General features: G+C 36.9%; 1 long non-coding RNA gene across 3 annotated transcripts in view; it reads left to right on the forward strand.

The window, feature by feature from the left end:
• LOC107974074 (uncharacterized) overlaps positions 1 to 22,454 on the forward strand; it is a 42,280-nt gene extending 19,826 nt beyond the window's left edge. For 2 of the 3 annotated variants that reach the window (XR_010156530.1, XR_001716619.3), the window contains exons 3-4: positions 12,648 to 12,724; positions 14,107 to 14,403. This is a non-coding gene — a long non-coding RNA (uncharacterized LOC107974074). Of the gene's footprint in view, positions 1 to 12,647; positions 12,725 to 14,106; positions 14,404 to 21,563 lie in introns of those variants that run through there. The other variant, XR_010156531.1, reaches the window with a different exon arrangement.
• The last annotated feature ends 3,335 nt before the right edge of the window (positions 22,455 to 25,789 follow it).

A 25,789-nucleotide genomic window follows, 5' to 3' on the forward strand; every position in this document is an offset into this window, starting at 1 on the left:
GAGGAGAACTGGCCTCTGACATCTCTAGTCAGGCATCTTGGAAAAAATCTCTATTTTTATTTTAAGGGGAAAAATATTAAGTAGGACATTTCAATTTAAAAATTCTTAACCAATTTACAATTTTTATAAAATGAAACTAAGACACAGCAATATGTGTATATGCAAAAGTAACAAATTATAATAGTAAGATATGAAATGCTGAAAACATTGCTTCCTGATTATCAATTATTAAATAATATGGTTGTTAACAAACAATACCTTTATATCCAATGACGTCATCTCGAATCTGCTCCTAATTAAGTTTCCTCTGGTCCTGTTAGTTCTTGTTTCAGGAATAATATGTGAATTGAGGGGAATTCTCATGACCTCTTGCTGAAGTTGGTGGAGGTTGAGTGGGGCTTTAAAATTCAAACCTTCTACTTCATCTACTAGGTCATTTGCTCATATGCTCATTGTTTTAACAATGGCTGTGTGTTTCTTTTCCTACTAGGCATCGCACTCTGTTTCAGGAGCTGTTTGAGTACAGGCAAAGATAGTTGTTGTTTAGCTATCAAGTGTGAAGAGAGGACAAAGGAGCAAAGGAGTATTGCAAGAGCATCTTTATAGTGACAAATATTAAGTCTTCTTTGGCAAAGAGGGAAGTGAACAAAAAAGAAGGTTGATGGACAGGAATGCACTGGGGGACACAGACTCTGGGAAGGAGTAGTTTAAATGGTACTTTAAAAAATATTCAACCTTTTTTCTATGTCTCGGGAATTAAGGTATGGGTGACAGCATTGGAGGATAAGCTTACTCAAGAATAAATTATTTGAATTGGTGCTATATTTGCTTTCAGTAGAAATGTTGCAGTTGATTAATCCATAAATCAATAAAATGTTAAGAAGGATGAAAATCACATTGGAAGTAAATTAATTAGAAGACTTTAGATAGTCTAAAAACTGAATCATGATGAGGTGGCAGGTTGTCATTTCTCATTAAGCCTTTTCACGATAATAAATAAAAGAGTGTATTTTTGGAGACAAGAATGTGCTGCTAGAATTCAGTGCTTCAAGATATGAGGGCATGAAAGAGAGCAGCCGAAAAGAAAATGAAATAAATAAATGTTTTCTCTCTTTAATCTGCCCGAAATGCAGTCATGTAATGATGGATGGCTCAATTTATTTAGCGTACTCTGCACAGCAAACGGCAGGTTGGTTTCCCTAGGTATTTGCATAGTTAGAAATCTTTGTTCCATTACTTGACTTAAAGAAGTAACATGTCATCAAATATTTATTTCTCATACGGTGATGTAGCTTCTCAGTGGTGTCATATGATATGAAAGGGAAAAATGAATATAGAATAAAGTAAAACAGATCCTAAAACTTTTCATAATAAAGATTTCTAAACATAAGGCACATGAATATCTGAACAATAGTTTTAAATATCAATGATTGCATCCCACACACTTTCAATCTCTTTCCAAGGCATTTCCTCAGACCACCTGGCCCTTCCTTATTCAAACTAGATTGGTATATTCTTGCCACAGGAGAGAATATATAGCCAAACTCAGGTCACAAGGGAGTCCTCTCCATGAAAATCTAAAGTCTCTTGAAATTTATGGCAGAGGCATTAGCTTGAAGAAAAGATGTTTTGAGAATCAAACCAAAGGTCCTAAAGGATTCGAGACATAAAGTTTATGCCATAAAAAATACATTTGAGAGAATGATGAAGGCCAGGATAACCTTGTCCCCTGAATAAGAATTCTATAAAGTAGCCAGGGAGCATGAGTTGCCAAGGGAAGAAAGAGAAAACATACTTCAGTGCATCCCGGATGAGGAGCCTGTGTCTTACGCCCTCACCCGAGGTCCAGAAGCAATTGAGGAGTTTTGCAAAAGTGTGTGTAAATTGCCTTTGATTCTGATTATATGTTATATGCACTAGGAGAGGTAAATTTTTTAAAGTACCCATGCAGATTTGAAGAATTGAAAGCAGAGTTTCCAAATCTGTAGGTGAAGAAAAAAAAACAAAAAACATTGCTCCCCATGACTAGGGAGAAGCCAAGGGAAAATGGCTATGGCATGTAATTACGCAGACACACCTCAAGCAGCCTTAGAGAGTTCTCATGCTTTCCAGTGTGGCACAGGAAGCAGTAGAACTTTTCCTCATGTGGCATAGAATGGTGAGGGCGTGACTCAGAGAGCTGAGATCCTGGAAAGTCCTAGTGGTTGAGATGATGGGGACACTGAAGTCATCTGTATGACCAAAAAGCAGACAACAGAGAATGCTGAGGGTGTCTTAAAGGAACATCAGCATGGATGCCTGAGACTAGATGTTCCCTACTTCCACCGTGCCACATCCTCATTCTCACACCTTGGCACTAGTTCAGACTCTGAAGAACTTAGGAAAAATATTGACATCGTTGGGAGTAAAGCTAATGATTAACCAGTAAATTTGGGCTGGGCACAGTAGCTCACACTCTTAATCCCGGCACTTAGGGAGGCCAAGGCAGGAGGATTGCTTGAGTTCAGGAGTTTGAGACCAGTCTGGGGAACATAACAACACCCCATTTTTACAATACAATTGTTTTAAAAAGAAAATATTAGGTACATGTGGTGGCACATGCCTGTAATCCCAGCTACTCGGCAGACTAAGACAGGAGGACTGCTTGAGGCCAGGAATTCAGGGCTACAGTGATTACAGCCTAGGAAACAGCAAAGCCCTATCTCCTAGGAAAAAAAAAGAAAATCGGAAATTGACTAACAATACCCAGAAGGAACTTCATCAAGAGGCATGGGGGAACATGAGAAAAAAAATTAAAATTTTTCTTAGCAAAAATATAAAGTTAGATGTTTTTGTTTTCCATTCAGGAGTTTGTGCTTGGGAAGTCAACAGCATCTTTGAGTACACACAAAATCCAGATCAATAAACAGATACACTATGGGGTGAATATTCCTTTTGTAAAAGTGTTCTTCACTATGGAATAATGTACCAGAGGATGCTTTTAAAAATCCAATACTCTTTTAGTGCATATAACACATAATTGGAATTACAGAAATGCAGTTTACATAAACTTGTAAGAAGATAATCAAATGTCTAAAACAAAGCCATTTAAAACCTGCCATTTCTTTGGAGTGTTTAACAAAATTCAGGTATCCATCATTCTGTAGGGCTTAAGAAACTGGTGCCTGTTTTAGTCACAATCCAGTAAGAAACAGATGATATTAACATGAATGAGCAAAGGGACAGGCCTATGGGTATCAGAAAGAGGGGACAACCTGCTGAGATGTGACGGCAGGGCCTGAGACCTCAGTTATGGCATCTAGAAAGAAATTCAGGCCATTATCCTTAGCAAACCAACACAGGAACAGGAAACCAAATACCACATATTCTCACTTACAAGTCAGAGCTAAATGGTGAGAACACATGGACACATAAAGGGAAACAAAACACAAGAGAACCTTTTGGAGGGTGGAGAGGGGAGGAGGGAAAGGAAAATAACTAATAACTCATCGGTACTAGGCATAATACCTGAGTAAGGAAATAATCTGTAAGACAAACCCCCATGACATAAGTTTGCCTGTGTAACAAACCTGCACTCGTACCCCTGAACTTAAATAAAAGTTAAAATAAAAAAGAAATTCAATTGATTCCTTTTTCCAATGAACATATGAGAAACACAATAATTAGGGACACATGCACACAACCTTGGCACTAGGACAAAAAAAAACTAAACAAATAAATTCTGTAGGAAGTTGAAGAGGGCTGAATAGGAATCACTATAGGTTAGTGAATAGAATCAGCCCCTCTCAAGTCCATATTTATGGAATTCATATTTCTCCTACCTATAGCTTGAACACAGGAGTCAGAAAACTCTTCCATTTGATTACTCTGTAAGTTGCAGGAGACAACATATGATCTGGGGGAAAATGATGTTTATGGCTCCCTTTGAACTCCACCAATTAGCCTCATTATACTCCTCTTACAGTACTCCTGTAAGATGCTCAGGGCTTCACCTACTGATCTGGGTTCTTTTTCCCAGGGCATAAAATGTGCCAACAAATATTCAAAGATCATCCCATCCTGTAAGTCAGAAGCCAGGTTAAAGCAGAATATCTGGGTTGGCAGAATCTGAAATGAAAAGAGGATTTCCTTTTTCTCTTGCTTCCAGGCATGTACACTCACAGTTCTTATTCAGGACACCCCAAGGCTGCAGAATATACAGGGCAATGAAGTAATCACACTTGAGACTCTTACTACAGTATACTGAAAAATGCATTTATATAGCAGTATATGGCAAATTTCTGTTATTTATGGTAATAGTGTCCTAAAAGTCACCAAGAACACTGAATTAGTGAATACTAGACTATTGCTTCTAGGGGAAAACGGTTAGGTTCCTATATGCCCCTAGTCATGCCATTTTCATCAACCAATCAATAAGTAACCTTGTTTTATGTATGTTTCTATTTAAAGACACCGTATTTAATATATATTGCTGATTAATATTGAACTTTAGGCTAATATCACTTTAACTCATGCCTGGATGGAGCTTATCTTATATAAGCTCTCTAAAGAACATCAAGGTTCCTTCCCCTTAAAAACACTAGATAGTACTTCAGCACTGCCTTTGGGGCCAGTTAAAGCAGCAAAATAACCAACAAAAAAAGGAGAAACAATGCAAAAAAAATGGCACTAAATAGACCACAAAAAGGACACATTTACAGTATGAGAGCTGAAATAAGAAGGTGGTACATCACCTTACCTGACCTTAGCTGGGAACTACACATTGGGAAGCTCAAATTTTTATCAGTCTTTGCATGTCATAGTCTGCAAATTACCATGAAAGTGACATGAATATTGATTTGGGGGTTAGAGATACATTTTAGTAAGAAGGCAAATTTTCCAATATGGAATCTGAATAATGAGGATCGACCGTATTTAAGAAGCATGAATGTTAACTTGCTAGTGGGTACAAATCAGGCAAATGATTTTTCATCAATGAAAGAGTGCATGGTTGAAAAGTTTTCTTTATTCTTATTTGTATTTGGCTTTAGGAATTCTGCAGGTTCTTGCAGGACTCTACATATTGTCTATCACAGCATATTGCAGACAGGTTCCCAGGAAGCAGATTCTGAGTTGGTGATTTGCATGCAGGAAGTTTACGGAGAATTGTTTCTGAAATCAGCTCCTGTGGGGAAATGAAGACAGCAGGACTGGGCAAAAGGAAACATTGAACTGGGATGAGATCACAAAGAAGGCATCAGGGAGGGCTGGAGCCAGACTGGGACTTCAGAGTGGTCCCACATTGAAGAAAAGAAGCTTGGTTTTTAAACTCACACTCTCTCCCCAACCAGGACAAGTTATGCAGGTGGTCCCCCAGAAGAAACTGTGACTTTGGAGTTGGTGGCATTTTTCAGCAAATGGCAATTCCCAAAAAGGGATCCAGCTGCATGCAGTTGCTGTCAATGCTCTCAGCAGCTGAGGGAATGAGTGCCTGCGTCATGGAGAGGAATGCAGGTGGTACGCCCCGACACTCACTACACTGTCAAGCACAAGAGGGCATTTCTAGCAACTCAGTTGGAAACGCTCTCAATGATGTTTAACAAAAGGATAGAATTACTTATGGTGGCAGAATAATGGCCCCTGAAGATATCTATGCTGTGATTCCCAAAGCCTGTGACTATGTTACATTACATGGCAAAAGGCCTTTGCAGATGTGTTTAAGGTTAATGACCTTGAGACGGGTTGATTATCCTGGATTATAGAGGTAGGTCCAATGTAATCACATAAATCCTTGAAAGTGGAGGACCTATCCAGGCTTCAAAGAACCAGAGAGATTTCAATGTGGGAAGGACTCACCTAGCTGTTGCTGACTATGAAGGTGGAGGAAGGGGGGCCATGAGGCAAGGAATACAGGCAGCCTCTAGAAACTGGAAAAGGCTAAGAACTGGATTCTCTCCTAGAGCCTTCAGAAAGGAATGCAGCCTTCAACTTAACCCTAGTGAGACCCATCCTGGACTTCTGTCCATAGAATTAAAAGATAACAAATGCATATTATTTCAGCCATTAAGTTTATGGTAATTTGTTGCAGCAGTCACAGTAAACTAATACACTGCCTGTCCAAATAGTGAACTTGGCTCCATGCATTGATGGAGAAGAAAGACACCCGAGGGCTCCATTCTGCAGGATGAATCTGCAGGGATCTCCTTGCCAGCTATGGAAGTCAGTATGACAGCTTCAGCTACCTACAGTCCACTTGCCAGGTGATTATTATTATTATTATTATTATTAATTTGCACTATCGCATCCCAGTGTGTGCCTCCAGAGCCATCTATTTTCTTTATTTTTTCACTGCCTAAACTGCTTATAACTGAGAGTCACAACTGCAGAGCTATTATCAATTAATTTGCTAGCAGCAAAAGTTGGTGTGACTCACAATCAGGCAGCCCTGCCCAACCTAACAGCTGTGGCTTCAGAAAGGCAGGAGTGCCAAAACACCTTTCTTCTTGCCCTTCATACTATTGGTCTTCCCTGAAAGGAAACACTTCCCAAAGTTCACTGATAAGATACTAAAGTACAGTTTTGTTACTCGCCTAAGAGCACTCCTACCTACTCTGTGCTGTGCAGGAGAAAAAATGGTGAACAAGAAAGACACAATCCTTACCTCTAAAGAACTTCAGATTGGTGATGATGATAGACAAGATTTAGTTTGGATAGAGTGTCTGTGTTTTTTGATAGGAAAAAAGCAGACTTCTCTATTACCATGTTGGAGAAGGACCGAACCCAACTTTAGATGGTCAGGGAAGAATTCCCCTAAGAAACAGCACTGAAACTGAGACTTGAAGAATGCATAGAAATTATCTAGACAAAAAGAGTAATGGCAAAGACTGTTCCAAGCAAATGGAATGTGGACAACTGCAGAGGCAACAGTAATAATCACTAATATTTATAATATTTATTAAGTATTTACAATATGTTAGGCCCTGTGCTAAGTGCTGTACACACATGGTCTTGTTTCATCCTCACAACAACCTGATGAGGTATGCACTGCTATTGATTCCATTTTCCAGATAGGAAAGCTGAGGAACAGTGAGTTTGTACATCTTGCCCAACATGACACAGCTTGTAAGTAGTTGAGTATAGAATTGAACCCAAGCATTCTGGCTCTAGAATCCTCTTGCTTAACTGTTCTTCTGCACTACCTCTTACTGAGTCTCAAGCAAGAGATCCAATGGCTCATCCAAGGAACTGAAGTAAATTCCAGGTGCTTGGAGCTGAGACAAGTGGGGGCAGGGAATTAGATTCAGCAATAGCAAGAGATGATGCAAAAGTGAGTATTTATAACATATTATAATCATATCTATCCAGTACTCAAGATTACATCAATCTTTAATGAGGACTTGGAATCTGCGGGATACAGTGGGAAGGGCAGAGGCTTTGGTGTCAGACAGACGTTAGTTCTGATCTTCCCACTAATGCGTAGAAGCTGAGGAATTTAACTTAAGCAAGTTCTTTAAACTCCCCCTATACTCCCATCTGTGCCTTGGAGATTATAATAGCTACATCAAAGAGTTGTTGTGAGGACTACATGGTAAAAAGTACCAAAGTGTCTGGCATATAGTGAGTAGGCACTCAAATGTTCAGTTTCTCCCCTTCCTTTCCCTTATTGAAAGCAGCAGAGCAGACTGTCTAAATATCTCTGCACACTTCAACCAACACAGAAAAAGAACTTGAACAAAACTGAACATTGATTCCCCCAATTTAAAAAAAAATGCAATTGATTTGGGGCTCAGACCTCAGATATTGTTGAACAAAAAATTAAACACCAAAACCAGTGTGGTTTTGAGGAAGGCCACATGGGTTAGAAATCAGGACATGCAAATGCTAGTGTCAGCTCCACCACAAGTAACTGTGATGCTTTCTTCTCTGAGCATCAGCTTCCTCATCCAAGACAAGAGCTGGTTGAACTTGGTGGCCTCCAGGGACCACTCAGATCTAACTTTGAGCTCACTCAATGCCTTGAACATCTGATTAGAAACAGAACTGGAAAATCAAATTGATCTCCGAATTAAGACAAGATTCTGAGGTTAAACAAACAACAAAACAAAAGAGATCTAATAACCTTCTTGGGAGTTGCAGAGAATCTATGTAGGAAGATAAGAGGTGGAGTCTTTGAAGGAGATAGACATTACAGTCTCATTTCCTCTTTGTTCTTTGCTAGATCTGTCACCCAAAGTAAATCATTCTCTGTTTAAACTTGTTTCCTTACCTATCAAATGAAAATGATAACCTTCTTTTATAGACTTGTATTCAAATTAAAGAATATGTATGGCCGGCCAGGCGTGGTGGCTCATGCCTGTAATCCCAGAACTCTGGGAGGCTGAGGTGGATGAATCATGAGGTCAGGAGTTTGAGACCAGCCTGGCCAACATGGTAAAACCCCGTCTCTACTAAAAATACAAAAATTAGCCGGGCGTGCTGGCGAGCACCTGTAATCCCAGCTACTCCGGAGGCTGAGACAGGATAATTGCTTAAACCTGGGGGGCAGAGGGTGCAGTGAGCTGAGATTGCACCACTGTACTCCAGCCTGTGCGACACAGCGTGACTCTGTCTCTGGGACAAAAAAAAAAGAAAGAATATTTACAATTTTCAGTGTACTCTTTATCCTCCAAGAGAAAAAATAAAATCATTAATCACAGGCCTCCAAGAAAGGTTAAACTCTCCTCCTTTTTGCTCCCATCACTTAGGGTCCACCCTGTGCATCATCAGAACATTCACCTTGCTGCCTCCTATGTAAACATTTCCTCCATTTTGAGCTCCCTCAGGGCAGACACTTTCATATTCACATTTATATCTAAATAGGGCCTAGAATTTCTCCCTGTGCATAGTAGTTTTTAATGAATGTTGGTTGTTGAAACTAATAAAAAAGAAAGTAAAAACAATGAGATTGCATTTTTATCTAGTAAATTAGTCAAGATTTCCAAAAACATACACATTTAATCCAGGCAAGTGCACATGAGCTGATGGAAGTTTTCTTGAAATCCATTTAGTAAATATGTTTCAAGACTTTAAAAAGTGTCTATACACTCCCATCCAGTAACTCCACTCGCAGGACTTCATCCAATGGAGATAATAGGTTATTTGCCATGTAATAAAAGCAATGCATGGGGAAAAAATTACTGTAAGTAAAAACACCAAAATATTAATAGTAGCCATTTCTCAGTAGAAGGATTAAAGGTGATTTTCATTCTCTATTTAATTCCTTTCTGTATTTTCCAAAATTTATTTAGTGATCACGTAAAATGTTTCCAGCAGGATTATATAGAACTTATTCATTACATGGAAGATTTGAAAAGTTTAAATGTAATAATTTAAACTTATACTAATTCTGAACATGTTTAAATAATTCTGAATATATTTAAAGCATGTTAAAGTTTCTCAAATGACTAAACTTTTAAAATTTATCCCAATACCCAATATAGTCCCTTGCATGTTGGAGGCACTCTGTAAATTCATATATACAGTTGGCCCTTCATATCAATGGGTTCCACATCTGTGGATTCAATCAAACATAAGTCAAAAATATTTGAAAAAAAGTGAATCTTTGTGTCTGTACTAAGCATATACAGATTTCTTTTTTCATGTCATTATTCACTCTTCAATACAGTATGACAATTTCCATAGCATTTACATTATATTAGATATTATAAATAATCTAGAGATGATTTCAAGTATACAGGAGGATGTACATACATTATATGCAAATAGTGCACCACCTTACATAAGGGACTTGCATCCGTGGATTCTGTCACCCTTGGGGATTCCTGGAACCAATCCCCTACAGATACTGAGGAATGACTATACAATTTTACATGAGTGTATCTACTTGGGTCTTTAATTTCTCTTTCTTTATTCTCTACATTTAGAAGTGTCACTTATATTTTTCTTCCAGTCATTTGATTTCCAGAGACATGCAAGAGTCAGCAGATTTATTTTTCTCCAAAACAGGTTAATGCTCCACTTAACTGCTGTCCAGATAGTTTTTATTAAAAAGTAGCACAGTTCTCCCTGTGAGATTTCAACATCACATGCTAGGAAGAACTGAGAAGTTAACTAGGTTATAAGGATTTGTTAGATTGTCTAATCATTGCTGTGCTGTTACTCAGGTAAACACAAATGAAGTTCTTAAGTAAAAAATCATGATTGTGACTCTTTTTTGTTAATGGAATTCTTTTAGGTTAAAAAAAATGCTGTAATTCTTTTTTTCTGTAGAAAAGCCACTGTTAACTTGGTCAAATTTATTTTCACTGCATGAAAATTTTATCTTTCAAGAGAATTAGCCATCATTGCATCTTTTAAATAACATTAGCCATTATTGCATCTTTTTAAAGTTTTTAAACTTTTTCCCTGTCTCTTCAAGGCTTCCTGCTTAGGTTTGTAACATCAAATACCAAACTTCTTGTATTTTCATGAGATTTCCACTATATTCTTCCTCTCCTCTGGCCTCAACATGATAAAGTCTTCCCTCCTACATTAAAAATATGTCCTTCCCTATTATTCCTTTAAGCTCTGAATCTGTTTCTCTCATTCCCTGAAGTATTGATGTTTTGAAAAGATAGTTCACACTCAGCTGAACAAATTTAAGTTCTTTAACCTTCTCTTACTCCAATTTCTTATTTCCACTCTTGCTGAAATATTTTCTTGAAAGTCACCAATCAACTCTTATAACCACAGCAATGGCTCATTTCTTTAATGTCCTCAACTTCTCTACATTTAATGTTACTTGTTCTTCTATCTTACTGAAACTCACCTCTGCTCACTTAGACTCAAAGGGTAAGAATGTCAATGATCAAGGAACTGGGATTTCACCTTTGACTCAAAATTCTCTACCAAGCAATAGTTTGAAAGTGGCTATAATTTTGTAAAACATTTCCACAAGTTAAACATAGGTATGTTTTTACTGTAACGTGAAGAATAAAACATGTGTCTATGGAATTCTGTCTTCATACATTGTTATCAACCTCAACTCATTCTACTCATTCTGTGGTAACTATTTTTAATAACTTGGTATTTTTCAGCCCTTTTTCTATGTAGCCATGTTAATATACTGGTATGTATACAAAAATAGAATTTTTACAAACATAAATATATACCTATAGTTTTAGGTAACAAATGAGATCATGTATGTATTTTTTCTTAAACCTGTTTATTGCTTTAAAACTAAAAAGAAGAGATACTAAGTAAGGGTAAGAAGGAAAATAGCATGAAGAGTGGGGAGACACGAAGATGGGCAGATGGCTTGCGTTTATGCTTAAAATACCTTATGAATACATAGGCATATTTCATGTCCATGCCACACAAAGCTTCTTAAATTTAGCAGTGGAAGATTAAGTGTAGGATTTTGGATTTTGATTTCTTTTTTATAGTGTTTTTGTTGCTAATATTAAAAATGAAACCACAGACAGCTTGGTTTGAGGGGCATTGACTAAATTGTCTTTCCATTTTTATTAGGCAATTGACAACAAGGACTTATTTCTTTGTGACTTTATTATAATGGTTGGCTTTGATTTGCAAAAAGTGTGAAGTCGAAGATAGCTTTAGACAAGGAATAGAAAGAAGGTATCTTAATTTTAGTATCCTTTTCACATTCTGTCTGTGCTGTCCAAGGTGATTAGATTTTACAGCCCACTCATGCTGTAAATATCTTTACATGTGGTAAGTCTTACCCTAGCACTTTAGTAACATGCCTCAAAGTATTAAAAGCTTTGAACAAGATGGCATCTAAGTATGATGAGGTTTACTAGTTTTTTAAAAAAATGAAACACCTTTTGAAGTGATTTTCAGAAGAAGAAAGATTTGTACTACACAGGAGAGGATTTCAGTGCTGAGTTTAAAAAGAAACTCAGGTTGGAAAGACTTTAGAGGATTTTTCTATGAACTAAGAGATTAGAGATTGATATCTTGTCAAGCACTTTGTAGAAAAAAGGAAAGGTTATAGAAAGGCAGATAATAGACTGGGCAAGGGGATTAAAAGATGAGGCTAAGCAACATTTCTTTTATTATACACATAGTCATTAACAAAGAACTAGAGTTCTCGTGAATTATGTCACATTGAAAAAAATTAACAGTTGATTAAGATAAGATCATTACCTATTACCTGTAGAGATCAGAAAAAAGATTTAAATAAAACATGTTACAAAAAATCCAAAATTTAAAAATATTTTGGCATTTAGAGACTATTAAAAAAGAGATAAAGGATACTTTAATACATGTTTAATGAAGGGTTGAGGAAATTGGTATCTTTTCCTAAGGACTTTAAGATTTATGATGGCCTAACCCTCAGATGTGTGCAGCGAAAATATTACTTCAGCAGGACAGCATTGACTGATATTTTTCTCTCCTTCATTCTCATAAATGTGGCTAGAGAGACCTTAATAATTGATACCCTCAACATCGACAGTTCTCATTTTACTTATTAATGTTGATCATCATACATACCAGGAGCATTAAAAATGCAATAAACAATTGATTTGAGCTTTTTAAATAATTTCGACTTTTATTTTACATAAAGAGGATACATATGCAGGTTGTTACATGGGGGTATTGCATGATGCTGTGTTGTCTGCAAGGTTTTACAAAACAAATACTTGGTGGCTGTTTATTTCTTCCAGCATAAGTCCCCACCTGCTGACCTGCTGCCTGCTATCTTAACACGAATTCTTCATCTGAATCGATGAGCTTTTCACAGGTACGGTTACCTAAATAAGGAATGTGATACACATTTTTTTATTTAAAATGAAAGATAATATAATTTAAACCAAGAAGCTTTACATTTACTAATCATGTACTGCTATTCAAATGCCTAAATACAGAGAGGTATCTTTTAAAACTCTAGATTCTACCCTTTTATTGTCTCACCCACTCCCATCCAAGATTCTTTATTCCATCCATGCAGGGCTTCATGCATGTGAGTGTACACATCCATTCTCCTCCAGGTGATTTTGACATGAATGTAGCCCATCAACACAACCAAATGAAATCTACTGCTTCAATGCTTCAGTAAAGAGTAATCAAAAGAAAAGAGAAATCAAAATATCTGTTTACGATCTTAACTTAGTTCAAACCATTTTTTCACCCTTCTAAAGCAAGAGTCCTTCTTTCCAGAGACAATCTCTTTTTTGTACTTTGTAGGGGCTGAATCCTGTCTTTTATTTAATCTTCTTTCCTTGGGCACACGAGTGGTTGGTCATATGATCCAGCCCTATCAAATCTGCTTATCCTACCCCTCTGACCACAAACTCAAAATAAGCCAGTGAGAGTGAGTACTCCCAAGGATTTTCTGCCAGAGTTCTGAGGAAAGAGAAAGTCTCCTTTTTCCACTGAGGATGTTAAGCTGATAAGATACATCTGGAGCTGAGCAGTTCTATATCTGCCATATTTAGCCAGTTTGTTTGAGATCTACAGCTCCTAGGTTCAAACATTTCAGAATTTTCTGTTATGCTTATGCTGGTTTGAGCTGGGTTTCTATCATGGGCAAAAGAAAAGGGGCAACAAATGCATCACACTATATTGGGTAATTACTTAAACTCTGGCTCATTGTCCTCACCTGTAAAATTTGGATAATGGCATCTACCATGCCTACGCACCAGAAAGGCAGTGATGGTCAGACCTAACGATTTAGGTGCAAATGATATATTCATCCAGTAATAGGTTATTCAAATGATAAACTTTATATATATGCCAACAGGATAAATATTTAATTCAGACAATAATATTAACCCAAACGGATTATTCAGTATTATGTAAAAATATCTTGTGTTATATTCTCAATCCTTAGTTATTTTGTTGTCATATAAATATTGCTCATGAGCAGACAAAGCTAAAACTTCAACCTATTCATATGCCAATAATTAATAGCAATGAATTATTCTTTGTTGGCTTACTTAATAGTTCAATGATTTAATAGTTATAATAGTTAATAGCTCTTTCCTCCTATATTGAAATTAAGTTTTAGACTTCCAGTCTCCTAGCACAATATGTATCAATGCCTGTCAAGCTTGCCAAACACTTGGAGTTCATGTTGCATGGCAGACACAACTGAAACCAATAACTTCACTTATTTGTGTTCAGAGTTCCAAACTAAGGAATCCAGGAGTGGCCAATCCAGAGATTCATTCCTTATCTTTGACGAACATCTGAACTCCTGGCTCATCCTGTGGAATTCAGGCCATACAGGAGATCAAGGTCATTTGCTTTGGGTTAAATGAATGTTGCCAGGTGGAGGTTGCTAGAGGGAGGGTGCTATGTGAAAGTGCTGTATAAACTGCTTGCTTTTCACAAACAGTAGTGATTCTTTATCCTGTCCAGCCTGCCACAACTGGACCATCCTGTATGTAAGTCCCCTTAATAAATCCTGTGTCTCATTCACTGGCTTCAAGTCTCTTCCTGGGCCTCTTGAACGTGGTGCCACCTGTATTGAAGTCAACAGAAGTTCAGCACAACACAGGTCAAAATGAAGATTCTGACTCAGTAGGTCAGGATGTTCTAACGAGCTCTAGCTGACATGATACGTCAGGGCTGCAGACTAGCTTTGAGCAACAAGGGGCTAGAGAAATACCTATAGAACAACAGAGATGCAAGACAAATGAGTTGGAAGTTAAAAGATTTAAATTCTTGTCTTAGTTTTCTCATTAAAGAAAAGCTGTGTGACTATGAAAAAAATGGCTCTCTGAGACTTTTGTTTGCTCATCCAGGATGAAAATATTGAAATGTATTATACAATAAACATTGCAAACAGTGGGTATGTAATAAATTACTAACACTGGAAAATACCATAGAATTCACGTGTTAGGATTTTTAAGGCCCTACTGTTCTAAAGTGGAAAAAATTGGCACTTACTATCAGGTAACTGTGGTAGAGCTTTCAGATTTCTATTTAATTTTCACTTTCATGTAATAGTCAATTTGACAAATATATATATAAGATCCTGTCACTTTCAATAAACAAGTGAGCCTATAATTCAATGTGGTTCACAGCTGGGTGACCTAAAGTTCATGCTGAAAAGACAAGTTGAAATGGTAGGTGAGTGATGAGACACAGTTCTCATCAAGTGGCTTCATGAAAATATATGGTGCAGTGTGGCTGTCAGTCAAGGTAGCCTCTTAAAGGCAGCCTGAATTAGAATGGTGTATGAATTTACTTTCTATCCCTTGCAGTTCCTCTGCAGAATAGCAAACATATAATTTTAATATAAAACAGACATTCTAGTTCAGAAGTTGTAAGACATAGGTGACCTTTTGAGCCAGAAGACACTGATGTGTACAGAGAGGCAAAATTACTTCACCAAGAAATGCACAAAATTTATCAGATTTCAGCCAGGAAATTTTATTCTTTCTTAGTACAAAAGATGTTTGACGTTCTCTTTTGAAGAGACTTATACAATGGGAGTGACTTAGTGTATCTCAGACAATGTTGGGGCTATCGATGGATGGGTTTCCTTGTCCCAAGGTAGAATAGCAAGTGTTCAGTTGAATTGTTGGCGGATCAATCTGATCCAGCCTTAAGGATATGTCTGAAAACCAAAATAATAAGATAGCATTTTTCAGGTGATTTTTTTTTTTTTTTTTTTTTAATGATCAACTAAGTCTATTTTGGCTTTTTTTTTTTTTAACTCTTCAATGTTCCACTAATGCTTGTTACAACAATTCAAAAAGACTTAATAAAGCCTCAGAAAAGTCAATTTGGTTAATTTTCCCCCACAAATAAGTAAATGTGATCAAATGTATTTTCACTTAGTGAAACCTGAGGTGGTTTAAACTTTTCAGTTTATGGGCTGTTTTGTTTTGTTTTGTTTTGTTTTTTATTTGTTTGTTTGTTTGTTTTTTGAGACAAAGTCTTGCTCTGTCACCCAGGCTGGAGTGCAGTGGCATGATCTCGGCTCACTGCAACCTCTGCCTCCCCAGTTCGAGTGATTCTCCTGCCTCAGCCTCCCAAGTAGCTGGGAATACAGGTGCATGCCACCACACCAGGCTAATTTTTGTATTTTTAGTAAAGACAGGTTTCACCATGTTGGTCAGGCTGGTCTCGAACTCCTGACCTCATGATCTACCCGCTTCAGCCTCCCAAAGTGCTGGGATTACAGGCATGACAGTGCCCGGCCTGTTTTTGTTTTTGATTGTTGTGAACCTGAGAATTTTAAGCTAACAGCAACATTTCCATGAAATATATCTCTAAACAAAATAAACATATGACAGTGGATTTAAGATCATTACACCATGCTAAGTTTAACACAAATTCTAGCACAACATCATATGTGTTTAGATGGATAGAGATGGCCAGCCTAGAGACAACTGCCACATGACTCTGGCAAGGACTTATCCATTTAGCTTTGATGGGCCCTTTAATGCTCACAGAAATCATTCTTCTCCCGCTGGTAGTTTTAGAGAGAGAGGGAAAATATGCAATTTTCAAAATGTAAGTAGCAATCCAGAGAAGGATTATTAACTGTTACATAGCACAAGTATTTGTGACGTTTTCAAGAATCCTCTTAGTTCTGCTATAGATTGTTTCTTAATCACAATTTTGAAAGTGGGCTATTGAGTCAAAATGGAAGAAATGCTGAAGGAATGAATTTATGATCTATGTGGAAACAGCTCTTACATAGCTTAGCATGTGTCAACATATAGAATGCATATATTAATAATTTGATTTAAAATAAATATAAGTAATGTTATTGAAGTACAAGGATAAATGATGCATATTACCATAATTCTCAGTCCATAAAAATCCAACCCTTTACAGTATTAAAAGCAGCTATATAAAACATTTTTATGTCCTTTTCTCTACCCTTTTCCTGGAGAGTTATGTTACCTCAAGATTTGAACAGTTTTCCGAAGCATTTGGAAATTTCTTAGTTGAGATAATCCCACTTGGATTTTGCCACTTTATCATTATCTTGGGTGGGAAGTAAACATAAGGCAGATAATATGTGAGGCACTTAGCATGATACCTGGCACACGGCCTCCATTGAGCAGTTACAGAATTATTTATGGTATGTTACATAATTTCTAAACTCAATATTACAAAATCAGAGACATTTTCATGCATCATAAGATGTCTTTAATCACTAACTTAGAAAAATAGGTCTTTAGGCCAAACTTCAGAATGGTTGCTAAATATTTAGATTTTTTTAAAAAAACACTAATGAAGAAGCTCAGTCTTTTCCCCTTTTAGCAGACGTGAGTAATTTTCAAGACAGCTCTAGTGGTAAGAACTGGGGCCTCACTCCTTCAATGCACATGTGCTGAAATGTTCTGTTTCCCAGCTTTATAATTACAGATTATTTCACAATGATTTTCAGTGCAGATAAAATTTAGCTCACTGAAGATATGACAGCCATCATCTCTTATTTTCATTAAACATGCTCTAGAGCGGGTAGTTATAGAAATAAGATAAGAATTAGCATCTGAAAATTTAAAGATGATTGCAAAATCTTTTCCTTAAAAAATTATGGGTTTCCCTTGGCTTAGCTTTCCAATATAAATCAGCATTGCTCCAAGTGACAGCCTCTGGCACCTGATATCTCACATTTTTGAGTGTTTATCTATGTTCATGAAAAAGAAGTCTGATTTCAGTTGTTCCGAAATGTAAGATGTGTCTCACTTTGGGGATTTAGGGACAATTGGCTAAGTGTGCTTTCAAAGCCCAGGTGCCCCCTACACAACTGACCCATTTTTCCTTCTCTGTGTCTCAGCATATACGTATCTCCTTCACCACACATGCTCTTCAATGACAACAGTTTCCTGCATCTCTTACCAATCTTTTGCAGTAAAATAAAAACATTTTCAGAAACCGTTTCTAATTCCATTTAAAAAATAAATAAAACCTTATTGATGTGGGATCATCAAACAAACCAAGTTATTTTCTTTGATATCCACTTACCAAGAAAATAGGTTGATCCATGTTGACTGGCTTCCATGTTCCTTAGTGGCCCTGTCAGCATTCAGAGACTGTGACAGATTTTGGCTTAGTTTTCTTGGAGCCAAGCACTGATGCTCTTCCAAAAGAAGGCCTAAGAAGCAAAGGAGGTGCTCTGGAAAGGAAAAGCCTCCAAGATGTAGGTCTACTTTTTATCTGAATTGTTTCCATCTCATTGCTGTGATATGCAAGGCTATTCCACGCACATTCCTACCAGGCATGCTTCTGATACGAGTGATCACTAAAGGGAGCTTAAAAATAGAAATGATCCTACATTTCATTTGAGTGTCACAATTCCTTCTACTGTCTTCTGGAAAACCAAAAGTATAATCATAGAAACAAAGACATCCCTTTCACTATCTTCTTCCTCATTAATTTCAGGATAAGGGGTTGCTGAATTGTCCACTAACTTTCCTTTCTCACTTAGAAAATTTATGACTTAGTAGCAGTGTTACTTGGCATTAGACAAGCCAATCTGAAGGTCATGTGGAGTCAGGGGTGAGTTGGCACAGGTAAGACAAGACAATGAAGTGCAGAGAGAAGCAAATAAAGCAAATGAGTCAGAAAGACAAAGACAGGAGGCCGTTTTGCCCCCAGCAAATAGAGAATGTAAGCTTGGTCGCTGACTTTCTAGTTCCCACTTCTAGCAGCTAATGAGACTTCGCTGTTTCCTGTCCTGGTAGTCTACAAGATACCACTGCTTCCTTCCAATTGATTCTTCCAAGAATTCATCCAACACATATGAATTGAGTCTGTACTATGTGTTCAGCATTGTAGCAGGTACTAAGTACATAACAGAGTAATGAAATAGACATGGTAACTAACCATCATCATAGATTTTAGATTGACATGAAAGAGAATCATTGACTAGGTAATTACACCAAAAAACACATTGTGAAAAGGAAAATACAATGTGCTATGAAAGCATGTAGTTTGGGTAGCATAGATCATTATCCCAGTCAGAGGGAGAGATGGTTGCTTGTTAGTGGGGATCTCTTTGAGACAGCGCTGTGTCAGCTGATACCTGAAGGATGACGGGCAATTGACTAGCTAAAGAGGGAGGGGTGGGTGAAAACATTCCAAGCAACAGTAAGAGCTGTGTGAAACTGAGGATTAAAAAATTGGCATTTTGAGGAAATGCCAATATAAGGAAATCTAATATGACCCCCCTGCCAAAAAAAAAATGAAGAGGGGTCAAAAAAAATGAAGTAAGGGTCAAAACTTGGAAATGTTTTTAAGGATTTTTGATTTTATTCTAAAGGCATGGATAAGTTAAATAAGGTTTTGTTTTTTTTTTTTAAAAAGGTGGTGACATAATTAGGTTTACATTTTGCATCATTTACAAGAAACCAAGTCTGTTGCATTAATGAGTGAGAGAGATGATATTGGCTGGGACTAAAGCAGTGGTTCTCACCTGGGAGCAGTATTGCTTCCCAGTGGATATCTGGTAACGTTTGCAGACATTTCTGATTGTCGTAATTCTAGGGGGAGGGCGGGAAGGTTACTATTGGCATCTGGTGGATAGAGGGCAGTGATGGTGCTAAACATTCTATGATGCATATGACAGCCTACCACAACAAAGAATTCTCTGATCCAAAATGCCAATGGTGCTAAGGTTGAGAAACCATGGAGTAGATTGAAGGTAGTAAAAATGAAGAGAAGCAGCATACTAGAAAGATAGTTTGGAAATAACATTTGTGATATTTAGTGATTAGACAGAGTGGTCAGGCATAAAGAGCAAAAAAATTTGACTCTTGGATTTCTAGCTTGAGCAATTGTTGATTGGTGGTACCATGAACTGATTTAGAGAACAATGTTGGAAGAACAAGGCTGGAAGAAGTAGAGTAGAATAAAGAAGATGAAGAGTGCCATTTTGAATATTGTGCCTTTGAGATACTTTTAAGAGAGTCAAGAGAATTTTCTAACATACGTTTACATAAGCAATCCAAGGATTTAGCAGAAAGCACAGGGTGGAGTTAAGTACGTAAGAGTTGTTATGAGGCATAAATTAGATACTTCCTATGAAGAGTTTAGTGTGGTGCCTGGCACATTGTAATTTTTCAATAAATGGTCTTGCTATGTTATTGAGAGTGTTGGGGAGTAGACTGTAATTGAAGCCAAGAAAGTAAATAAGACTGCCTCAGGAGAAGATGTAAAGTGAAAGAAAAAAGGATGGATCCCTACACAATACCGAAAGAGAAGCAGCAGGCAGAAGAAGAGCTAGGAACTACAACTGTGCAGTCAGATATGGGGGAAAACAAGGAGTGTGTGTGTGTATCTCATGAAACAAGGGGAGGGGAGGGTTTCAAGAGGAGTGAGTGATCAATCATATTAAATGCTGCTCTGAGTTCAAGTAGATTGAGAATTATTTTTTTTCCAAGTAAATTTAGAGATGAGAAAGTCATTGGCGATCTTGGAAAATACTGATTTGGTATAGCAGAGGGAAGAGTAGGAGTGGGTTGGAGAATGAAGAGAAGAAATTGTAACTTTTCACCAACCTTTGTGAAAGTGCTGGCTGCAAAGGAGAAGAGAGTAGAGCTATAACTGGAGCAATATATGGGTGGTTTATCATTATTATCATTGTTGTCCAAGATAGGAGACATTTGGCATGTTTAAATGTTAATGCATGACTAAATGTAAACAGAAGAAGGTTGAAGATAAAGAATATAAAGAAAATAATTTGGGGGGCAAGATTTCCAGGAAGGAAGAAGGAGAATATGGCAAATAATATGACTGTCATAGCCCACATAAACACCTTACTGATTTGTTAATTTATTACTTTGTGTAAAGACAGTTGATAAAGACTAAAATGTGAAGACCCTAAGGAATTAGAAGTGAGAGCATCTCGCTAAAGAGAATGCTTGTGTGTTTGCTTTTCTAGGTTTAATAGTATTTGAGTATTAAAGGACATTAGAAGTCTTTTTAGGACTCTCTTCACAGCCAATTTTTGCTTTTATTCACTTTATTAACTTAGGGCATAATAATGTGTTCTAAATCAATACCTTTCCTATGGGCCTAAGACTGAGAAATAATGAATCCTACTTGTAATTATGAATACATTCACAAATTTATTTGGTAGTTAGGAGGAACATGACTTTGAAACTTTTCATAATGCAATCAAGAGCTTTATGAGAGTATGTGACACGTGTAAGTAAAGAGAATAGAAAAATCATGGATTAAGATCTTCACATTCTATGGTAACCTGTGGCTTAGCTGTGGGGGAGAGAGATGGAGTATTGGGAGTGGATCCCAGCCATGCCACTGACAAGCCATGTGACCTTGAGCAAGTTGCCTAATGTCTCTATGTCTCAGTTTCCTGGTCTGAATAAAGGGAATCATAATAGTTTTACATTTATAGTGCTCATCCAGAGGATTAAATGAGATAATGCATGCAACAGTCCACAAGTGATGATTTAATACTATTTTTAGAGTGGACTATTTCTTTGCCAGGTCAGTGAGCTGAACATTCTATTTATTTTTATACTCACTGTTTAAATACTCCTAGATTTAATTCATTCTCTTGAATATCTAATATCAATTTAAAATCATGACAATTGGCTTTAATACCTAGAGTAATTGAGCAATAAAGCATTCTTCGTCTTGTTTCACAGGGCATTGTCTACCTAAAAGCATCAACCTAAATCCTAAAGATGAGAGGAAAATCAAGTAAGAAGAGATAGAAACTGTCTTTGCCTGTCTATTTGGAGTCCTTCCGTTATCGGTTCTGGTGCTCTGACCTCTCATTTATTACATTTTTTCCAATAAGAAAGCACAGAGATGAAGAAATAAAAGTGCTCTCAATGGAAATATTTTACAAGAAGAAAACCTTAGCTTGGTTCTCTTTGCCATACATTGAATAGCCACTATCTTCCTGTCACTCATCTTGGCATTTTATGCTTTTGAGAAAGAAACACGCAGAAGAAAAATGTCAGAAGCAGCAATTATGCAATTGAGCTGATCCACATTTCAAAGGGCCTGGACAGGGCAAATGCCATGACTCTTCATTGCTCCAGAACCAAAAACTAATTGAGTCAGCTTCACCTCTTTGCTTTGAACATGCCTTGGCTGAAGGTTAATCACATTAATTTCTGTGAGTCAATGTTTTGCCCTGTCCTGGAAAAAAAAAAAAAAAAAACTATCAGCCATTTCAATAGTTAGATCCCCATGTGATGATTTTCAAAATTTCCTGAACCACCAGAATCCTGGCAACTTTGTAGGTATGTTTTGGGTTCTTTTTTCTATGCAACAAATATCGGGCTGTTGAGAGTCTAGAAACTATTGCCTTTGCAAATCAGGGTTTCTTAATTGAATTATAGGGAGGACAAGAGAAAATGGGTATTCGAATTGTGAATTAGAATTGTGAATGAATGCTTTTGCCAACCAGCAGTCACTGAAGTCCAAAATAAAATGAGACCCTAAGCCTTTCTCCCATTTTCCTCTCAAACTAACTTTTTACCTAAAAAAAAATCTGGGCTCACATGTGGTCAGCTCATCACTAGACCAAAAATATACAAACAAATGCATGCTTTACATGAGATAAAATTTTAACTCATTACAATGCTTAATTACTAAAATGATGACAGAGACAAGTACTTCTTAAATTGTAATGTCCATACAAATCACTGGAGATCTTCTTAAATTGCATATGCTGATTCAGTAAACTTGGAATGGGGCCCAATATTCTGATTTTAAACAACTAATTCTATTACCTTTGGATTCAAGTTTTGTACATTGCATTAATTAGTTCGCAATAAAATCACTTCTAATAATTTATCTCATTATTGCCTAATCTACTCAAAATTTTGTGCTTCAGAATCCAGTTCACAATTTCAGTCCATCAGAGTCATCATAAAAGCAAGTTTTAAAAAGCACATTGATGCTCAGCTAATTTTCAACTGACCACGAAGATTATTTGGAGGTATCCAATTACCCAAGTCTTAATTATTAAAAGTTTGCTGAGATGGGTCATTATGATATGTACATAATTTTATATTTGACTCTTTGCTTTTGATTGTCCTCAGGTGTAAATTTTAACTTTTTAGACTGCAAAATAAAATTTGAGATATAAATTTAGGGTCTGTTCATATACTACAACATACACCTTTTTTATTATGAAGTGATATAAATGATATAAAAGAAACCTGAAAGTCATCATTAGTATAACCTTGCAACCGAGGTGGAGTAAATATGTAGGCCCGAGTGAAAGCACTGAAGAATCTGAGGCATTGCTTTTGGACAAAATCTCTGGAACTAATGGCATTAAGAATAGATAAACAGCAAAGTCCTAGTTCAAAATATGCCTAGCATCTAACAGTTTAACATACACTACTTCTTAGAGTATTGAACTTAGCTAAATTGCAAGGCTCTGCTCTATTCACCAAAATTCTTTGCCAGAGGAGACCGGTAAGAAAAATACTGCCATCGCAGAGCTTTTTAATATGCAGAATATATTTCCCAAAGCGTTTTTCTCTGTAGAATATTATAGCCATCCTCACTCTCCATTTTCACTTTGTCCTCCTGTTATACCTGATAAATCCTAACCTTAGATAAACCCAACAGTCTGTCTTCTCAGTGCCTGCACTCCAGTAGCTGAGACCCTCAAGAGCAAATCACATCACCAGGTTGACTGATAGCACTTTCAATTTCTCATTACAGGTCTCAACTGAGCTCTAGACATCCCTTATGATCTTAATACATTGTTCCAATCATTCTGCCCTTCCTTCATACTCCTTAGGAGACCACCCCACCCATATCCCCTTCCCTATCAGTGGATGGCCTTAGTGAAATATGCTTGTAGGTAAGACTGTGAGCTCCAGAAGCAAATTATTTGGGTTTTATTAAGGTTCTGGCAACTTTTATAAATGTAACTTTAGGCATAGTTTATGCATATATATAATTTCAACTTTTATTTTAGATTCAGGAAGTACATGTGTGTGTTTGTTATATGGGTATATAGCAGGACGCTGATGCTTGGGGTATAATTAATCCCATCATCCAGGTAGTGAACATAGTACTCAATAGTTAGTTTTCAACACTTGTGCCTGCTCCCTGCCTCCCTCGTAGTAGTCCTCAGTGTCTATTGTTGCCATCTCTGTGTCCATGGGTATTCAATGTTTAGCTCCCACTTATAAGCAAGAACATGTAGTATTTGGTTTTCCGTTCCTGCACTAATTTGCTTAGGAGAATGGCCTCCAGTTGCCTCCATGTTGCTGCAAAGGAAATGATTTTGTTCTTTTATATGACTGCATAGTATTCCATGGTGTATGTGAACCAACAGTTTTTTAATCCAATCCACTGTTAATGGGCACCTAAGTTGATTCCATGTCTTTGCTATTGTGAATAGTGCTGTGATACATACAAGTGCATGTGTCTTTTTGGTAGAAGGATTTATTTTCTTTTGGACATATATACCCAGTAATGGAATTTCTGGGTCAAATGGTAGTTATAAGTTCTTTGAGAAATCTCCAAACTGCTTTCCACAGTGGCTGTACTAATTTACATTCCCACCAACAATGTATGAGCATTCCCTGTTCTCCATGGTCTTACTCACCAGCATCTATTATTTTTTGACTTTTTAGTAATACACATTTTGACTGGTGTGAGACAGTACCTCATTGTGGTTTGGATTTGCATTTCTCTGATGATTAGTGATGTTGAGCATTTTTCATATATTTGTTGTTCATATGTCTTCTTTTGAAGAGTGTCCATGCTTTTGTCTGCCTTTTTTTTTTTTTTTGCTTGTTGAATTACATTTATTATAGATTCTGGATATTAGAACTTCTTTGGATGCATAGTTCGCAAATGCTTTCTCTCATTCTTTAGGTTGTCTATTTACTCTGTTGATAGCTTCTTTTTGCTGTGTTGAAGCGCTTTGGCTTAATTAGCTCTCATTTGTCAGTTTTTGGTTTTGTTGCAATTGCTTTTGAGGATTTAGTCATACATTATTTCCCAAGGCCCAGGTGCAGAATGGTGTTTCCTAGGTTTTCTTCTAGGATTCTTATAATTTAAGGCCTTACATTTAAATCTTTAATCCATCTTGAGTTAATTTTGGTATACAGTGAAAGGTATACCATTCTTCTGCATACCACTAGCCAGCTATCCCAGCACTATTTACTGAATAGGTAGTCCTTTTCCCATTACTTATTTTTGTTGGCTTTGTTGGAGATTAGATGGCAATAGGTGTGCAGCTTTATTTCTAGGTCCTCTACTCTGTTCCACTGGTCTATGTGTGTGTGTTTGTACCAGTACCATGTTATTTTGTTTACTGTAGCCTTAGAGTATAGTTTCAAGTAAGATCATGTGAAGGCATACATTTAACAGTTCTGTCCCTCTGTGTCTTATTGGTAAAATAGAGACAATAGTAGCTCCTCTCTCATAAGGTTAGTATAAATAGTAAATGAGTCAGTATATGTAAATCTTCCAAAATAATACTTGCAATCAAGAAAAGCTACTATTACCTGTATTCTAATTATATTTTCACAGGAAAAATAGAAGCCACAAGGTAGAAATTCCCTTAACTGTCCAACCCCATACCAACAAATCCATCTTCACCTAACTTTCCTTCTTCCCATCTTTTATATTATGCTTCCCTTGGGGAAAATTCCACCTCTTCACTTGTGCTCTAGAGCAGGAGTTGGCAAACTATGATCCAGGGACCAAATCCCACCTGTTTTTGTGTGACCCAAGAGCTAAGAATGATTTTGATATCTCTAAATACTTGAAGAAAATTCAAAAGAAGAATGATATTTTTTGACACATAAAAATGATATGAAATTCAAAGTTCATTATCTACAAATAAAGTTTTACTGGAACATAGTTATACTAGTTCCTTCACATA

The sequence above is a fragment of the Pan troglodytes genome, chromosome 3, assembly GCF_028858775.2.
Source record: "Pan troglodytes isolate AG18354 chromosome 3, NHGRI_mPanTro3-v2.0_pri, whole genome shotgun sequence".
NCBI classification, from domain to species: domain Eukaryota; kingdom Metazoa; phylum Chordata; class Mammalia; order Primates; family Hominidae; genus Pan; species Pan troglodytes.